This window comes from Alligator mississippiensis, chromosome 3, assembly GCF_030867095.1.
Source record: "Alligator mississippiensis isolate rAllMis1 chromosome 3, rAllMis1, whole genome shotgun sequence".
Lineage (NCBI taxonomy): Eukaryota > Metazoa > Chordata > Crocodylia > Alligatoridae > Alligator > Alligator mississippiensis.
The window spans coordinates 160,584,192-160,603,133 of record NC_081826.1 but is presented as its reverse complement, the minus strand read 5'-3'; the positions used below and the strand labels follow the sequence as shown (position 1 = coordinate 160,603,133).

The 18,942-nt window shown below is 42.1% G+C and overlaps 1 protein-coding gene across 7 annotated transcripts in view; it reads right to left on the bottom strand.

The window, feature by feature from the left end:
- The window catches only part of LOC102569358 (E3 ubiquitin-protein ligase Topors), a 93,647-nt gene that overhangs the window by 28,693 nt on the left and 46,012 nt on the right, over positions 1–18,942 (bottom strand). For 2 of the 7 annotated variants that reach the window (XM_059724600.1, XM_059724606.1), the window contains exons 2-3: positions 12,500–12,654; positions 3,664–3,746 (exon numbers count right to left, since the gene is read on the bottom strand). The gene's annotated coding sequence lies outside the window, so the exon portion shown is untranslated. Of the gene's footprint in view, positions 1–3,663; positions 3,750–7,357; positions 7,477–12,499; positions 12,655–18,942 lie in introns of all 7 variants that reach the window. The other 5 variants (XM_059724601.1, XM_059724602.1, XM_059724603.1 and 2 more) reach the window with 5 other exon arrangements.

Here is an 18,942-nt window from a genome sequence, read left to right as displayed (position 1 = left end):
TTCTCTTCAATCCTTCTGGTCAAGGGGAAGGGGTCAGACAAGAGTGGACACATCCTGCAGATCAATGCATGACTGGGCAGATGTTGCCAGCAGGGCTTTGGCGTCTTTGACCATGGGATGTTGTTCCAAGAAAGACTGCGAGGAAGAGATGGGATACACCTGAGAAAAAGGGGGAAGAGCATCTTTGCAGACAGACTTGCTAACCTATTGAGGAGGACTGTAAACTAGGTTTGCCAAGGGCTGGAAATCAAGCCTTGAGATGCATGGGGTGGTGAGTGACCTGGAGGAGGCAAAAGCAGGAAGGGACAACAAAGGAGACCTTCTCATTCTTTCTGAGATAGTAAGGCAATGAGCTAGTTACCTCGGGTGCCTGTACATGAATGCACTGAGCCAGGGAAACAGGCAGGAAGAATTGGAATCCTTACACAGTCCCGGAACTATGATGCGACTAGAATAACAGAGACTTGGTGGCTAGCTCGCATGACTGGAGTAGTGTCATGGATGGGTACAAACTTTTCATGAAGGACAGGCAGAGGATAAGAGGAGGAGGAGTGGCTCTTTTTGTAAAGGAAGTGGGAGACTGCTCAGAGATCCAGAGACAGGCCTGTTAAAAATCTCTGAGTTAGGGTCAAAGGAGAGAGCAACAAACATGATGTCATAATGGGTATCTGTCTGCTATAGACCACCAGACCAGAAGGATGAGATGGATGAGGCTGTCTTCAAATATCTAGCAAAGCAGTTCCTAACCTTGAGGTCACAACCCCATTTGGTAAATGATATGATAAATGATAAACAATGATAAAAAATGCAGTCACAAAGACATACGATAGTGTCGACCAACTATGATGAAAATCACAGAAAAAAAAATAAAAAATCAGGAAATGGTGGATTCCCCTTTCAGGCTGGCAGAGCCTCAGCCTGCAAGGGACTGTTCAGGGTCACAAAAAAAATTCCAGTGTTTACATGGGGTCATGCTGAGGAAAAGGGTGGGAAGCACTGAGCTAGCAGAAGTTTCCAGATCACAGTTCTTGGTTCTCCTGAGGGATGTCAGTTACTCTAACATCTGCTAGCAAGGCAATACAGCAGTACACAGGCAATCCAGGAAGTTTTTGGAGAGCATTGGAGAAAACTTCTTGGTGCAAGTGTTGGAGTGGCCAACTAGAGACCATGCTCTTCTTACTCTGCTCCTCACAAACAGGGAAAATATGGTACGGAATGTAGTAGTCGATTCAACTTGGGCAGCAGTAACCAAGAGTTGATTGCGTTCAGGAAGCTGAGGAAAGAAAGGAAGGAGAGTAGCAGAGTAAGGGCTCTGGACTTTAGAAAAGCAGATGTCAGGCAGGTGGGAAATGATGGGCAGGATCCCCTGGGAGGCCAGTCTAGGGGAAAGGAGTCCAGGGCAGTTGTACTTTAAAAGAACCTTACTGAGGGTGCAGGAACAAACCTTCCCAATGCATAGGAAGATTAGCAAGTATGACAGAAGACAGCCAGCTTGGCTTAGCAGGGAACTCTTCATAGAGTTAACACACAAAAGGTAAGCTTACAAGAAGCAGAAACTCAGACAAAAGACTAGGGAAGAGCATAAGACTATTGCTTGGACATGCAGGGATGAAATCAGAAAGGCCAAAGTGCAGTTGGAGTACAGAGTTGCAGCCAGCAAGGGACATGAAGAGTAACAAGGGTTTCTACAAGTATATCAGTAACAAGAAGAAGATCAGGTAAAGTACGGGTACCCTTATTGAATGGGGGAGGTGACCTAGTGACAGAAAATGCAGAAAAAAAACCACCTTTTATACCTCAGTGCCTTTTTTACCTGAGTCTCCACAGGCAAGGATAGCTCCCAGACTACTGCACCTAGCTGGGGAGGAGGTAAGCAACCAACAGAGTCAAAAGAACAGGTTAGGGACTATGTAGAAAAGCTGGGCCAGACATGGTGCACTTGAGGGTGCTTAGGCAGCTGGCTGACATGATTACAGAGCCACTGGCCATTATATTTGACAACTCCTGGGTGATTGGAAGAGGTCCTGGATGTTTGGAAGACAGCAAATATAGTGCCCACCTTTAAGGGAAAGAGGAGGATCCAGTGAACTAGAGACCAGTCAGCCTTACCTCAGTCCCTAGACAAATCATGGGGCAGATCCTCAAGGAATCCATTTAATAGCAGCCTTCAACTACCTAAAGTGTGGTTCCAAAGAGGATGGAGTTACACTGTTCTCAGTGATTGCAGATGACCGAACAAGGAGCAATGGTCTCAAGATGTAGCAAGGGAAGTTTAGCCTAGCTATTAGGAAATCTCAACAGGAAGGTAGTAAAGTTCTGGACCAGGTTACCTAGAGAGGTTGTGGAATATCCATCCTTGTGTGTTTTTTTTTCAGACCAGGCTAGACAAAGCCTTAGCTGGGTTGATCTAGTTGGGGGTGGTCCTGCTTTGAAGTGGGGGTTAGACAAGATGACCCTCTGAGATCCCTTGCAACTTAAGTTTTCTATCATTCTATGAAAAGCCAACAATCTAGGAATCTTTTTTGCAAATGGAAATAGTCTCAGAATAGTTTGCTTTGACTGTCATTTTGAATTACACACATATCAAGCTGAACAGAAATATATTTAGCATTTCCCAGGAAAGTGGCAAAAATTGAAATATTTCAAAGGAAGAAACTGATTTTGTCACATGATAATTGTCTAATGAAAAAGTGTTCCTTCACAAATTTTTCTACCTGCTCTTGTTTTCAGTGACAGACAAAATATATCCAGTTTTAATAGCTTGACTATGTCAGTTAGGGTTAACTAGCATAACTAGGGGTGGGTGAATGGCTGCATAAGTCCAAGATGCTGATTAAGGGGGCACTGGAATGGATGCGGCTGCACTGGGTGGAGTGGGGAAAGGAGCCAGGAGGTGACAGTAGAGGGGTGCCACTCCTTACACCTCTTCTGTCACTGAATTAGGAGTTGTATATCTTCCAGTATGGCATTTGGTGGTGCCTGCCATGGAGGCAAGAGGCTTGACATTTCAGCTTGGGGACACCTTCCCTCATAGCTGCCAGGACCCTGCCTGGGTCCACCCCCATGACTCCTCCTCTCTCTCCCTGCATCTAAAACCCACAGCTGCCAGGACTCTAGAGCCCCCCTGCCTCTACATCCTATGTTCTGGAAACCAGCTGCCCAGTGCATAAACACTACCAGATACTCCTCATAGGTACAACACTTCCGGCCAACACAACTACACTAGCATAGGTAAGTTATATCCCTACAGAAGTGCCTTTTACTAGTATTGTTTATTTAGGGTCCTGGACCTGAACTAGTTATAAACCAAATAAACAAGTTTAAACCATATATTTGCATCAAGACCAAGGAAGATATTTGCTCCTTTGGTCATTTTGGCATACTTAAAATAACACTTTCTAGATTAGATAAGCCCCTTGTCTCCCATAACTTAATGGGACAAATTTTCCTCCACTCATGTATGTCAATTGTAAGTACTTTGGTGAATCTATGTCAGACAGTTTTGCCTATTGACACAAGCACTGGGATGACCCTTGTAAGACCTGGTTTCTATTCCCAACTGCCACTGGCCTGCTGGGTAACCTTAGAATTCACTTTGCCTCTGTGCTTTTTTGTAAATATAAGTGTTCAGAAATCTAATAATAAAGAGATAGGCTTTCTTACCTTAATTGCTTCCTGCAGAGGATCCAGTGGCTGATACACTGCTGGCACATTCATCTTGTTCTGGTTCTTGCCATGAGAGAGTTCTGCTTTGAAGAAAAAAAAAAAAGGATTTTGCCTTACGCAACTAGAGACGTGCAATATGAATAATTACAGTTATAGATATTTGATTGCTTCCCCCCTACCCAAACACAGTCTTCTCAATCAAAAGACATTGTTGCTTATTATCCTAGGCTATCAGTTCATGCACAGCTGTTATGGATTTATAGTCAAATCTGCAATTTTACACATTGCTCTTTGTGGCTTAATTTCTATAATTAAATGGGTAAAAAAAATGAGAACTTTAAAGTAATTGCTTTGCCCTAGGCTTTTTTGATCAGATATTTTCAGAAAAGAACTAACACCATTACCTTGCTTCATTTATTCTGTGTTGGCTGTGTAATTATCAACACTTCTGAGCTCAGGTAAACTTGGAATTCTATGCACATCACCTACAATATCCATGAATAGTCATATTTTCTCAGGTATACTTTCAGAGGACTAGGATTACTGGGTGTAATTACCCTTTATAGAGGCTTTCTTGAAGATCCAATTTATATATTTTAGTAGGCACAGTATGTAAATTGCTAGGAGAATATGGATGAAGAATAAATATACTTTTATAGGCAAGGTTCTTTGGGTTAATGTGTTATCTTTTATTAGACCAACTGAATAGCTGGAAAAAATGTTCTTTGCAAGCTTTCAAGCACAAACAACACCCTTCTTCAGGCATAGGGAGAGTCTGCTGGTGTTTTGTGTTTTCCTGGATGGAATAGAAGCCAATATGCAAAATGCAAGTCTGTGAAAACGCATGTGCTTGGCAGTGGGGCTCAGAGGCAATGGGAAACAATAGATATGAGGCAGAGAGGTGGATGGGAGAATGTTGACCTGGTGGTAAAATGTAGCTGGGAAAATGTAAGAGAAATTACCTGGGGTTATCAGATGACAGGCAGGTTATAATGTGCAAAAATCCAATGTCTATATTTAGTCCAAGATTTTTTGTATCCAGTAGATTTATGAAGTGAAGTTCATAAGTTCATCTATAAAAGGTGTTTTGTAAATTCCCTTTGAGGATTAGACCTGAGAGATTGGAGAGAGAGTGGCTGTCTTGTGAGAAGTGTGCCCCCACAGGTAATTGGGTATTCCTGTCTTTGATAGATTTCCGTTGTGCATTCATTCTGGTCCACAGTTGTTGTTTGGTCTCTCCTACATATTTTCCATTTTGGACATTTACAGTTTTTTAAGCATTCAGAAATATAGGCCCCAATTCTCATTTCCATCACATCCCCTTTCACTTAAGATGGGTAAAATATTAATGCATTTTGGGTTAACCCATTTAGCAGCAAAAATTAGTCCTTTATGTAAGTGACCTGATGAAGAATCCCTTGCCTTCCAAAGCTGATCTCACTCTATCACAACTACACAGCAGGTCCATTAAAATATATCAGCCTAAGACATGTTTGCCTCTCCTTTATGTCAATGAGAGTTGGGCCCATCAAATTTTGGGAAAAGCAAGACTGTGGAACTCTTTCCTTTTTAAGAACTTTGAGTCCTTTTGAGCTGAATGCAAGACTTTCATATACTCATCTGACATAAATTGACACAAACCCATTGACTACTGTGCTTTATACCCACTGAACATCTGGCTCAAGTTCAGCTGAAATCTACTTCTGCATAGTGGAGAAAGTGTGAAATGGAGATATGCAACACTTTCAACCTATTATTCCACTGTAGTCTTGGTGGAAATCTGTGGCACAGTACAAGGTCCATAAACTAAGTAAATTCCATTTCAGCTCTCTTTGGTTGGTTGATGCCCCATCTACACTGTGACTGTAGAGATTCAAGCTAAAGAGCCATGGGTTGGACACAAAAGAATAAACAAGCAATAACTTTAATTTCTTTGAGCCAAGTAAGCTCATTGTAGAATCATAGAAGTAGGGTCGGAAGGGACCTTTTTAGATCTTCAAGTCCGACCCCCTGCCTGGGCAGGAGGAAAACTGGGCTCAATTGACCCCAGTCAGGTAGGCATCAAGCCGTTTCTTAAAGACCCCCAGGGTAGGAGCCAGCACCACTTCCCTTGGCAGTTGGTTCCAGATACTAGCCACCCTAACTGTGAAGTAGTTCCTACAGATGTCTAATCTAAACCTACTCTCCAACAACTTGTGGCCGTTATTCCTTGTTATCCCAGGGGGCGCTAGGGGAAACAAGGTCTCCCCCAAACCCTTCTGGTCCCCCCTAGTGAGTTTGTAGATGGTCACCAGGTCCCCCCTCAGCCTTCTCTTGTGAAGGATGAACAGGTTCAGGTCCCGTAGCCTCTCATTGTAGGGTCTGCCCTGCTGTCCCCGGAACATGCAGGTGGCCCTCCTCTGGACCCTCTCAATGTTGTCCACATCCCTCTTGAAGTGGGGTGCCCAGAACTGGATACAGTACTCCAGCTGTGGCCTGACCAGTGTCACGTAGAGGGGGAGGATCACCTCCTTGGACCTACTTGAGATGCACCTGTGGATGCCCGATAGGGTCCGATTAGCCCTGCTGACCGTGACCTCGCATTGTTGGCCCATTTTCATCTTGGAGTCAGTGATGACTCCAAGATCCCTTTCTGCCTCCGTGCTCTCAAGAAGGGAGTTTCCCATCTTATAAGTGTGCTGCTGGTTACTACTGCCCAAGTGCAGCACCCTGCACTTGTCCGTATTGAAACGCATCCTGTTTTTGTTAGCCCACCCCTGCAACCTATCCAGGTCATTCTGTAGTCTCTCTCTCCCTACTAACATGCCCACCTCACCCCAAATATTGGTATCATCAGTAAATTTGAACAGGTTGCTTTTCACCCCATCGTCCAAATCGCTGATAAAGAAATTGAACAGTGCAGGCCCAAGGACCGAGCCCTGGGGGACTCCACTGCCCACTTCCCCCCAGGTCAAATATGACCCGTCCACCACCACCCTCTGAGTATGACCCTTCTACCAATTTGCAATCCATCTGACTGTGTAGGCATCGATGCCACAGTTGCCTAGTTTTTGTTTTTTTAAGGAGGATGGGGTGGTCAACAGTGTCAAAGGCCTTGCTGAAGTCCAGAAAGACTACATCCACTTCATCCAAAGACTTCAAAGCCTACAATTTGAATCTCAGTGCAACCCTTCCTTATAGAATGGCCATATACTAGAAATTTCCAGAACTAAAAGCATCAGGTACAGCAGTTGAAGCTGAAGACTCTGCCAGGGTCTATATGTGTAGGCTGTAAACAGAGACATTTGTGAATTCAGCAAGTAGTAGGTGGGGTGAAAATGCAGATGGTCACTGTGTTATAAGTAGACTTGTGAAAGCCCCCGCTGCTTAAATCTTTTCAAAGCTACAGTCTGTCATTCTTGCCACTAAAAAGAAACCATTCCTTTGATCTAAGGTCACTTTTCCCCCCCTCCCCTCACCACTCACCTTCCTTTTCTGTTCCCAGGTACCCATTAGAGTCCATTAATTTAAATACTTGAAAGACTAGTATTTGAGATTTCTCTTTTTATAAAAGCACAATTCTTGATGTTTGGTTAGCAAGCAACACTTCACCTTTTCAGCTGCATTAGACTTTCAACTCAATTGAGAAAGAAAACATGGATAAAGTGGTTTCATTTTTTTTTTAGGTTTGAGGTAGACTAGTAATGATTACCTTTCGTACTAAAACATTTTCCCATAAGGTAAGTGTCATTGAATTTCAAAGGGCAGCTCTTCATCAAAGATACTCCATGTTCAGAGTGACTGAATTTCTCTGGCATCTTGAATAGAAGACTTAAAATCCAACAGCATTTCAGGGTCCATTTGCAAGGAAGAGAAAATAAAGTTCAGATTCTATTTCTCTGACTAGACACATACGTAGTTAGGCACCTGTGTGTTATTCTATTCCATCACAAGCAACTAATGAAAAAGGTGGGTAGGTCTTCCTCATTGATTTCTTTGTGACTTAATGTTAGGTAAATTGATGGTGTGATACAAAAAAAAAAAAATAGATGCATTCATGGATTTTCAGGGACTTAAACAAGGTGAAATAGAATCATTCTTAGAGCCTCATTACATGTTAATTTTAGGTGGCTCCTGGAGCTCTTAACCCCCGGTTTGTCCAGACATTAACACTTGACACTAGTTTTAAGCACACTTGAAGTTTAAAGTGTCTCAAAATTATGCCACTCCAGGGCATGTTTATCTCTAATTTGTGTTATCCATCTTGTGTTTCATTAATGTGTGGCCGCTCCCCACAGATGAGCTTCCCAATCTGTAGTCCTCCAACATCCCAGGATGCAGTGTCCCCTGCACTAGGCCTCCTGTTCTGTGGGGAACAAACTTTCTACCCCTTGAACTCTACTGTGCAGGGAGATGTTCTGGTACCAAGTCAACTCCTGCTCCCTTCCCTGGGGACGGGAACTTCCCTCCCCCAGGGATGCAACCTCCTGTAAACAGCCTACAGAGTACATACCAGCCAGTTAGATTGCAGGGCACAGATGCATTCAAGAGTGGGAGGGAAAGGTAGGAGGCTGGATCAAGTGCTCATGATATGGGGCTTCCTGACCAGGGCAGGGGTAGTAACTCCCCCAAAAGCATCTTCCCTCATTGCCCCCACCTCCCAGCTACCCTGGGAAGTGTGGTCAGCACCCCAACACTGCAATCCCAATCCAAATGTATTAAAATGCGATACCTTCTTTAATTGACTTCTCTTTTAAAATCCTTTTATTTTATTGTTTTACTTCTTTTTATTTGATGCTTCAGTGGCTGACTTCATTTCACCATCCACCCTATCCCATTAACTCGTCACCTCCTAGCTTCATGTTCCTGCCTCCCAACAACCCTCTCCCCCACTTGGAGCAGGGGTAGAAGCCTGTCCTGGCTCACCAGCCCTATAGTGGCAACTTACAGCTGTAGCTCACAGTGAAGCTCTTGCTTGCCCACCCTTTAGTGGCAGCTCACAGCTGTGCAGGTGGGGGACAGTCAGAGAAGATTTTTAGCTTTCAGGTGTGACTCCTCCAAACTCGAGCTAGAACTAACACCGATCAACATTTCAGCAGCTCAAAGTACAACAGGTAACAAGTAGGCCTGTGCGAAGCTTCAGTTGCTGATTCAATTTCGTAGAGATTCAGCCCTATTCAGTGGCCGAATCTCCAAATCCAAATAAGGATCTATTTAGGAGACCCTAAATAGATCTAATCAAGAGACCCTTTATTCTCTCCAAATTGAATCAAAACCCTTTGAATCGATTTGGAGAGATTTGGAAAGATTCAACAATTCAGACATAGACACAGCTTTAAATGTTTTTTCTACATACCTCATGGTACCAGGCAGCTCGTGAATGCTGCAGTGGTGGGGCAGATGGAGCGTCCCACAGGAGCATAGGGGGGGATCCCCAGCATACTCAGCAGCAGACTCAGAAGTGGGCCAGAACTTCTGGTCCATTTCTGGGTCCACCAGGGAGTGTGCTGCCCCCCACCCCCACCCGCACCCCTCCGGCTTGATGAATGGTGCCTCCTCGGTATGGGGGGGCACCCAGATCCTCCCCATACCCAATTGCCAAGCTGGAGAGATGCAGAGTGGCCCCCCAGCATGCTCAGTAGTAGATCTGGAAGTAGACTGAAAGTACTTCCAGTTCACTTCCGGGTTCACCGCCAAGCATGCGGGGGGGCTCCCCCACTCCTGTGGGTTGCTTCATCTGCCCCACAAGAGGTATGTAGAGAAAACATTTAAAGCAGTGTCTTTGGCCAAATCACTGATTCTCTGAATTAGCATTAAATCATCAGATTCGGATTTGGCCAAATCAAATTGGGACAGTGATCCTAATCAATTAACTGAATCACTGTCCCCGATTCAGGCCAAATCTGAAACCAAATCGAATACGACCAGTTTTGCACAACCCTAGCAACACAGCCCTTAGGGGCTTAAGTCCACTGAGATGCCTAATAAGCGGAAGAGAATCTGGCCCTAAACATCTTGCTTCTTTCCTTAGGGGAGCTCCTGAACCACCAGAACCCAGACGCCTTAGGATTTCCACCTTCTAGGATGAAGAAATCAGGCACCATCTATGAAGTAGCTTTGTTTCTTGGAGTCAGCTTTGCCCACCAGAAATGCAAAGAATTGAGTTGTAATACAAATCACCTGTGCTGCTTGGAATACTTTGTTGATGGCTTCCAGCAAGGGGTCCTGTGATATATGGACAATCACAGACCTCACTGGAACTAGAAAACCACAGTGACCTTTATTTTAAGCTAAATGGAAAAATGAACTAAGCTCATTTATGCAGTACAGTGACTGAAATAACAGGAGTCCAAGGAACTGGGTAACGTGGGGAAAAGGGGAAATAAAAGAGGTTTGCTTGCGGACTGGTTGCAAACAGGGTCTGAGGCACTGGTTTCCATTTGTGTGGCTACAGACATGGCATCAGTTGGAAAGGAGTCAATCACTTGGAGGCCAGGAGAAGGACAATGACAGGTTCTTTTGGGCATAGTGCTGACTAAAATAAAAGGAAAGCTTGAAAAATGCAGATAAGGAAACTGCTTCTTATTTGTTCCTACTGTTTTTCTGCAAAGAACGTTTTGTACTTTTGTAAATAAACAGCTCTGCAGCAAAACACTATTTGACTCTCATACTCATTTTCTTCTAATGGGAAACAACTAGCCAGACCCCAAATGTTGACTAACTGCTTAGGCTACTGCTCAGCCTTCTCTAATGCCTCGTCCAAAATATCTGCAGTATGCATGCCCCATTTTTTACAGGTAGAGAGCACCTTCAAACCCAATAGATTTCAAAGCACATAACATGTTTCAACTATCAAAGTTTCTACAAGAGGATCAGACATAGGCTGTGAACCAGAGAATTCCAGCACAGAGAATTTGGCCAAAAGAATATTTCGGCTAGGATAATAGGGTAAACATGTTAAATGCGCGCATCCTTCTGCGTCTGTCAGAGAGCAACATATCTCCAGAGATGTTGATTCTTAAAATATCGTAGTAATGCATTCTGGAGGCCTGAATACCTATTCTTTACAATAGAAGTTTCTCTTTTCAATCCCAGCCATGTGTCACAGATTTCCTGCTGGCATAACTAAAGCCTCAATTCAGTGTGCAATGCATATTGTAATTGCTTGATGCCTTCAGTAGAAGCAGAAATACAAGGCTGGAGCTTTCATTTTCCACACAATAGTAGCCAGTGGTTTCAGACTCAAAGTGAGGCATTGATGGGTAAACAAAGATTTCAATCCTGTTTTAACTGAACTCCTCAGCAGGTTCATTACAAACAGCTTAGAACTATTTTTACTTCATCAAGGCTTTGATAACTCAGTGAAAGAATTTGTGAAGTTTAGTTAGAGAAGAACACACTTTGAATTGTATTTTCATCTGCATACCTAATTTCTTTTAATCCTTCCAGTCTCAAACACAAGCAGTTAGGGTTCAGATAATGACAGGTCTAATTATCTTGGTTTGCTTCATTCAGGCTGACTTGGAGACATTTGTGTATTTCCCGATTAGCCATTTTGCTTGAAGTTATTTGTATGGCAGTTAATGCCAGCTGCATTACAGAAATGGAGAAAAAGCCAGCTCCTTGGGCCTACTGATAACAAGACATTTTCTGTGTTGTGGACTGCAGGCTGTGAATTAGCTTAATGCAAGTGCTACACAGCAATATTTTGTTGTGCAGAAGGAGGGGGAGATGGTGGCGTTATATTTTCTAACAAGGTTCTTGCTCTAGCCTCCGCAAAGTGCTACTTTTCATGAAATCCTAGTTCCAGTGTATAATATCCTGAACTCTCGCATTGAATGAAAGCTGATACATCCCATTACCTGCTACATGAACCAGCACAGATAACTAGAGACAAAATCATAGCTGCAAACTTATTACTCTACTACAAAATTGCTTTAATGTTGCACCCCGGGATAATACTCTCTCGGTAATTCATAGAATTACTTCACTGCGTTTCAGTAATTTGTTAGCCAAAGGTGGTTTCTGCATAACTGTAGCACACATAGTAAAACAAATAATATCTTACATGAAAAAATAGTATCTATGGAAGATAAAATATCCACTTCTTGACTGTGCACAATGCAAACATCTCTTTATGGCTTATCCCTTTTAAAGTTTGGACCAGCTTAAAAAATGGTTTCAGGTTTGAAAGGCAACCGAAGAAAAATGGAGCTTGTTTCCCCTTCTGCATGATCTAATGATAACGTTAGTGGCAAGTTTTACTACATTTAGCACTACATGTCGTGGGGAAAGTAAAGCAGACTGTATGTGCAAATCTGTGTTCAGATTGCAGGGTGCAAATTTGCCAAATTTGGCAAATTTGCCAAATTTTTCTCGGCCCTGGGAATCTGAGGACAATAATTCTGTCACAGTTCTGAGCACCTGCAACATGAAGTGCATTGAGCTTGGCATAAAATTCTGTCCAATACTGTACTATAGCATCAGTAAATCTACTGAAGAAATAATCAGCAGTATACAGGCCAGTAGTTTGTTATGCACTTAAAGGCAGAGCTAATGTCACCTGGAATTAAAAAGAAATTCAGCTGATTAGACAGCCTGCTGCTCATTGATTGTTCAGAAACAAAACCCTGTCAATCCAGTGCCACAGAGGAAAAAAAACACAGGTGAAAATCTCAGGTGCTATTGTATAATTTGGAGCTGCTCTCAGTTGTAGAATAGTGGGGGGTGGGAAAGAGGAGGTGTGGATGTAAGGGAAAAAAGGATAAATAGAAAAAGGAAGAAGTTCCTTCCCCAAAGTCCCCAGCTTTCACGCTTAGTAAATTGTGTTAATCTGTAGGAAGCACATTTTTACCTGAGGCAGCAGGGGGAATTTCTTGTTTTCTTAAATGTCAACAAGCAATTCATTGGCCTTTGCACAGCAGTTGCATACAATTATATAATCCTTCATCTCAGTACTCATCTGCATGGACTCAAAGAGAGAAGCTAGCATGAGCTCGATTGTGCGATCTGTCATGGTAATGTCAGAAAGAGGACAGTATTAGTACTTATATATTTCCTTGTGAACCATAGGTGCAACAGGAGAAACCCACAAAGTTCCAGAGAAATAAGGGAGAGACTAGGAGGAGTGACACAAGAGCGGAGCCATCGTGGTGTATGCTTTACGCAATCCAAGATTTGTACTTTCGTGCTTCTACGCTGTATGGTTGTTAGGAAGCAAGGGATTGAGCCAAAACTCATCACAGTCAGTCACTGAAAACTTCTTTACTAAACTTGGCATTAGGCCCTCAACGAGGCAGGGGTTTGCTCTTCGAACAGTGAAAGTAAAAAAGAAGAAACAGCTGTTTCCCTGGCATCAAACCACCCAGGCTGGTAAACACCCTGTGGAACTAAATAATAAGTATTAGCATGTAATTATAGGCTGTGCTGTGATGTGCACTCCCAAACAGTGAATATTAGAGGTGGGGAGAGAGAATGGGTGGGAGGAAATGAGAAAAACAAAACAAAAAGTAAAAAACACAGAGACAAATACCATGTTTTGGCAAAGCATGGAAAATGAGTGCTGACAATTCTGCAATGCTGAGATATGTTACACTAAATACAGTCATGGGAAAAAAATGTAACTAGTTAAAGTTAAAAGTTAGCATTCTTTAAAATTCACTTAAGTTAAAAGTTAAATATTTCCACTTGCAACTAGTTAAAAAGTAAGTTAAAAAAAAGAGAAACTAGTTAAAAGTAACTAGTTAAAAGTTGATTTGTGAGAAATGTGTGAAACATGGTGAATTGCCTCTTAGCATCATTTTTCATTTTCAAATGCAATGAGTGGTTTTCTTTTCCATAAGCCACAGAAGCACACCAATTTACGCAGAACTGACCCCGCTTTACCTGAAAACAATATTATACTTGTCATACAGTTTTCGGAATAACAATTTACCAATACCTATGTAATGTTAGATCCTTTTCATCCTCTCCATGTGACGTACTTTGTAATCAATGCACCATATAGGTATACCAGAATAACAGAAAGGAGATGTTCGTAGCCAGGTGACACTAAGAATTCATACTGTAGTACTACTTGTGAATATGTTCCCTATTGTAGAGGGTGATGGAAAAAACCTCTGTTGTTACAATTTTTATTGCTCAAAAGGTAACAAAAGGGTATTTCATACATCTGAATGAGAAATAATGAAAGTGTCTGAAAATCAAAATTAGACTGAAATGAGAAAATCAGTTTAAATGAGAAAAAGAATGTTCCATTGCATAGCAGAAGCTGTTTAAACATGCTTCTTGAACTTCATCAAAATTTCATCTAACAATTTTCCTCTTCTGTCTTGCAAAACTAAGCCCCCACTACCGAACAATCGCTCTACATGGGCAAATGAGGGAATGCTTGTGTTATAACAGATTAATAGTTTTTTTCATAGTAGATGACATCTCAGATAAGTTTCTCACAGTTGAGAAGTAATGCTCAACTTCCTCGGCCCTGGGCTGCTGGTTCTAATCTTCATTCAAATTACAAAAGTCATCATCTGCTTCACTCTCACTACTTGCTCCCACTCTTACTGGGATCAATGTCTCTGCTTGCTTGTGCTTGTTCCCTCTCCTGCAGCCAACTGGCTGCCCTGTTGGCTTCTGCAAATGCACAGAAAATGCCAGCATGAACTAAGGAACTCTGGTGCTTAAGAGACCATATCTCATAGGAAGGCGTGCTACTCTACATCTTTCAAACAAGAAGTCCTAGAGTTTCAATAAAGAAATATCGTTCATGTAAGTCCTAGAGAGTGGCTGTGTCAGGAAAAACTCTGGGAAAGACAGATTTCAATTTTTTTTTAACTTTTAACTTATATTTAAAAAAAATAAATTAAAGTTGACCTTTTTTTTAACTAGTTAAAGTTTAAAGTTAGCCATTTCTTTAACTTTTTGACTAGTTAATTAACTAGTTAATTCCCACGACTGACTAAATATTACTGGTCAAACCCTAAGCAGAAACAGGAAAGCTGTGAAGGAGGTATCTTTCATCAAGCACCTCTAGGTTTGGGTTTACCTTGGAACTCCAGTCAAGAATTTCAAACCCTTTATTAGGCCCTGTACAAATGAAAATGACACTCTTTGTCCTAAAGAGGTTATCGTCTAGGGGTTGGATCCTTTGATCTGGTAAGGCTACTATGAGCTGTTCCTATTTGAGCGCACGAGCTATAAAATAGAAATTGTCCAGATCTCTAGAAGGCAGCCACAGCTATACTCAACATACATTAACTCCCATCTCCCGAGCACGTTAATGTCAAAGGCATATTGTGTTTCTAGTGCATTTGGCTCTTTATTTCAGCTTGGTTTGTTTGTTTTTCTGGGTAACTCTTGTAGTGCAGAAGGATGGGTGCCAAAATAAAAACCTTACTGCTCATCTAAAGGTTTTAGAACTTCTTCCAAGAACAGGACCTGCAAGTACCTTAATAAATGGACTGGGAAGTTTGTCTAGGAGACTGCAGCTCTTAGGATCACCATTCTTTCTGACAACTTTACAAGCAAGCAAGAAAGCAATGGGATGCTTCAGAGCTGAGCAAGTCACTTGGAATCTCAGGGCTAGTGTTATTTGTGTAGTGTCATTGCTTAAGTGTAGTTCTACTAACTTACAGCAGCTGAAGAGCTGGCCTGCTGTGTATGGTCATTCCAGTGGGGACTGAGCTCTGCTAAACAGTCTGGATAGTTAATTTACAACCTTGATTATTAGAAGAGGAGAGGAGAATTGGAACATGCAGGGGGTTTTAAGTTTTTTTTTTAAGCCAATCGTGATTAATGGAAGACAAAAGGATGTATTAGCAATACCGCTTCAGTCCAGGCATTTGGGGAAAAACAAACAAACATTCATTTTGATGTTTCTGCAGACTTTAAGCTGCAAAATATTGTTTGACCAGCAGTTTGCTGTGACTCATTCTTCTCCTACTGAAATGAAAGGCAGAACTCTCCTTGATCTGATAGAGCTGCACAGGCTCAAAAAAGGCATGCATGAGTCTCCTACCAATTCTAGGAGATAGTATATTCATTATTAAATTTCATGGTGTGGTATCAGGGTCTGAGTGCTCATTACCTCTTCAGATGAGACCCAAAGCCAGTAGTACTGCTGGATGGTACACACAGCCAAGAGTGGTTTTTATTGGAAACCAGTGACAATACATGAGCATTCATTCTCTACACCATGTATTTTGATAATGTTGTTCTTTTCATTACCTTTCCATGAGAGAAAAAGAATGCCCTCTGTATACGCAAGCTGGTTAAACTTAGTTAATGGGTGAAAGGCTCTAGGCTATGGTTAACCAGCAATCATTAGAAGTGGATTTCCAATAATAGGGCAAGCCATGAGAGTGAAGACTGATAATGCTACCTAGTTCCTATTCAAATCAGTGGATATCAATGTACTACATAATAAATCTGTTTGGCAAATTAAATGTGGACTACATGCTTTTTTGTCATGAGTACTTAAGATTTTGTGGTGGACTTTTACGATGCAAATGTGAAACACCACTCCACGTTTATCAAACTAAAAGCTTCTCATGGTACATTAACAGGATTAGGCTCTCATAAGGCAGTAAACATAAGAACAGTTGAAGAGGAAATTTTAAATCAGCCTTTCCACTACAAGATTTAATTTTGCCTCTGGGTTGGACTGATGTTAGTCAGGGATTCAACTGCATTTCCAGTGAAAACTAAAATGCACACCCATGCACTATAAAGAGAGAAAAGACAGATATGATGCAGAACCAATTCAAAGTTTGGGCCCAGATACACATACACAAATCCAAAGCACATAAACCATGCACTTTAGGCAGGTGAGCAACCCTTTTGAAACCCAGGAGACTATTCTCACCCTTACAGTATTAATTCTTCTTGAATGTTGCACTGAATTTCTGCTTAGTTTTGTCTTGTCTAGAATTTCTACATCTAAATTTGCAAGTTTGTGAAATCCTAGTAACCACAACTACAAGCCACTAATTAAGCTGTACAAACATCCTCTGCTCTGCCTTACTAAGAATTCATACTGTAGTACTGCTTGTGAATATGTTCCCTATTGTAGAGGGTGATACATAATACACAGTCATAATAGGTACATGAAAAAATGTTGTAACTGCACGTACAGTTGTTAACGAAATGCATATACACAATGCCTTACACACATGAGGCTAGTAGTTTGAACACCAGCTATCAGAACCAATTATACTAATGTAGTATGGTATTGAGCCTTGCAATGGGACCTACATTCTATAAAGAGCAGGTAAAATAAGTGCTTCTTTAAAAGTTTGGGTATTTTGTTTTTTTAACATTCAGAGGAATAGATTTTTTACTTGTTTATAATTAAAAAGGGAAAACATTCCTTGCATTGTTGTGGCTGGGGTTTGAAATAAAATACAAGGAGAAAAAAGCTACAGGAGCAGGATTAAATATATGGTCCCACAGAGACTCAAATATGTGACAAAGGTTTTGTTGACATAAATTTGGAGGTACAATGTTAAAGGAGCACTGGCGAGAGCAACTTATGCAGTGCCTCATGATGACGTCACACTATACCATCATATATTCAATAGAACCCCAAATCATTATAGACATGCTAGAAAAATACAAGAGGAACACAGAAATTACCACAGGGAATCAGAGCCAATGGTGGATCCTGGGGCTGGAGAGAGGGACTGAACCCACCTTTGATTCCTGGTCCATTCAAAGTTTAAAATCAACTGCCTGGCAGTGGCAGCAGTGAGGGAGTCAACTGATTTAATGGGTCATTATAAATCTACCTAATTCCTTCTACATCCTTTATTCTATAGGTGTTAATGGCCTCTTTACTTTTTAATGGCTTTGATATTCCACTAATCAAACTATCCTTAATTGTTTTCCAACTATTTAAGTTGGTCTAATAAAAGATATCAGATTCACCCAAAGAACCTTGTCTGCCTATATCCTTTCTTCTGTAATTCTGCTTTCTGCTTGCTTCTCCTTGTAATGTAGCACTTGTTTCACAGCCCTGCAGACCGTTTTTAACTCAGGTGAACATTAACGGAGATGTGGAAGTAACTTTCACTGAAGTATTGCATGAACTATAAAGACTCTCAAGAAGGCTAGATTTATCTATCTGAAAAAGACACGTACATTTAATTCTAAAGACTACAGGGCTAAAGAAACAACACATTTTGATTATTTTTGCCTAGTTTGTTTGCTTTTTATATATATATACACAATGAATGATATAGCTGTCACAACCCAAGTTGTGAGTTTTTGTTTTGTGTGCTTCGGCACAGCTAAATTGCTCCCCGCTAAATTGTTCCCGCCAAATTGCAGCTTCTTTGCACGGTGGAGTTTTCTGCTGCAACAGAGAACCCCGGGTGCAAAAGAAGTTCCCCCCAATTCGTAGCTTTCTTTGCAGTGTGCATTTCTAAGTTGCAGCACGGTGATGCACGTTGCAAAGAGTTCCCGCCATTTGTATTCTAATTCGAGCCCCATTATTGGTTTACGTTAAATTATTCACACATGGCAGCTAGCGATTGGCCTGCTAGCCGTATAAAAAGCTTGTGTGGTTTCTGCCCTAGTTGGAGGACTCCACGAACACCAGGAGAAGGAGACTTTGTGCTGTGTGAAGATCTCTAAGCGCTGCGGATCCTCACGGACCCAATGCATTCTAAGCAGGCAACAGAGGTCTGATCAGCCTCTAGCCTCTCCCCGTCGCCGTACGATCCTAGACGTATCCTTCCCTGCGCGCCAAAGAGACGGATCCACGGAGCCTAGCAAACTTCGTGTGAGTGAGTCTATTCAGAGCTCTTTACCGGACGGACTTTCTCTGGTTGGTCCGACAGGCTCGCGGTTTAGAGCCTCCAACCGGATGGGCTAGAAGAGTGTTCCCGGAGGAACTCTAGTCTGCCTCTCTTCTTTTCTATCTGCAACTGTAACTCAAGCAAGTTTTTCAGCCTGCACCGCGACCATCTTGGTGTAAGTAAAATAATCTTAAAATCAACCGTTACGTGTCTGTGCCTAATTCTAGCTCGGCGACCTCCCTCTCCGACCCGGCCTGCCCAGGCTGCCGGCCACATCCCGTGTGCAGAGCAACGAAAAGGGCCCGGGGCTTGACCCGGCCCGCACAATAGCAAATTAATAAACATGCGAATGAAAACATAGCATATTTACTTCAATTCAAGACAAGGCTTTTCCTTCAATCAGCACCGGGGGGCAGGGGGGGGGGGGACAAGGCGGGGGGCTCATCTTGGATTCAAGTACCAGCTTAGGCCAAACTGAAGCTCTGCTTTGGCTCCAGACTCA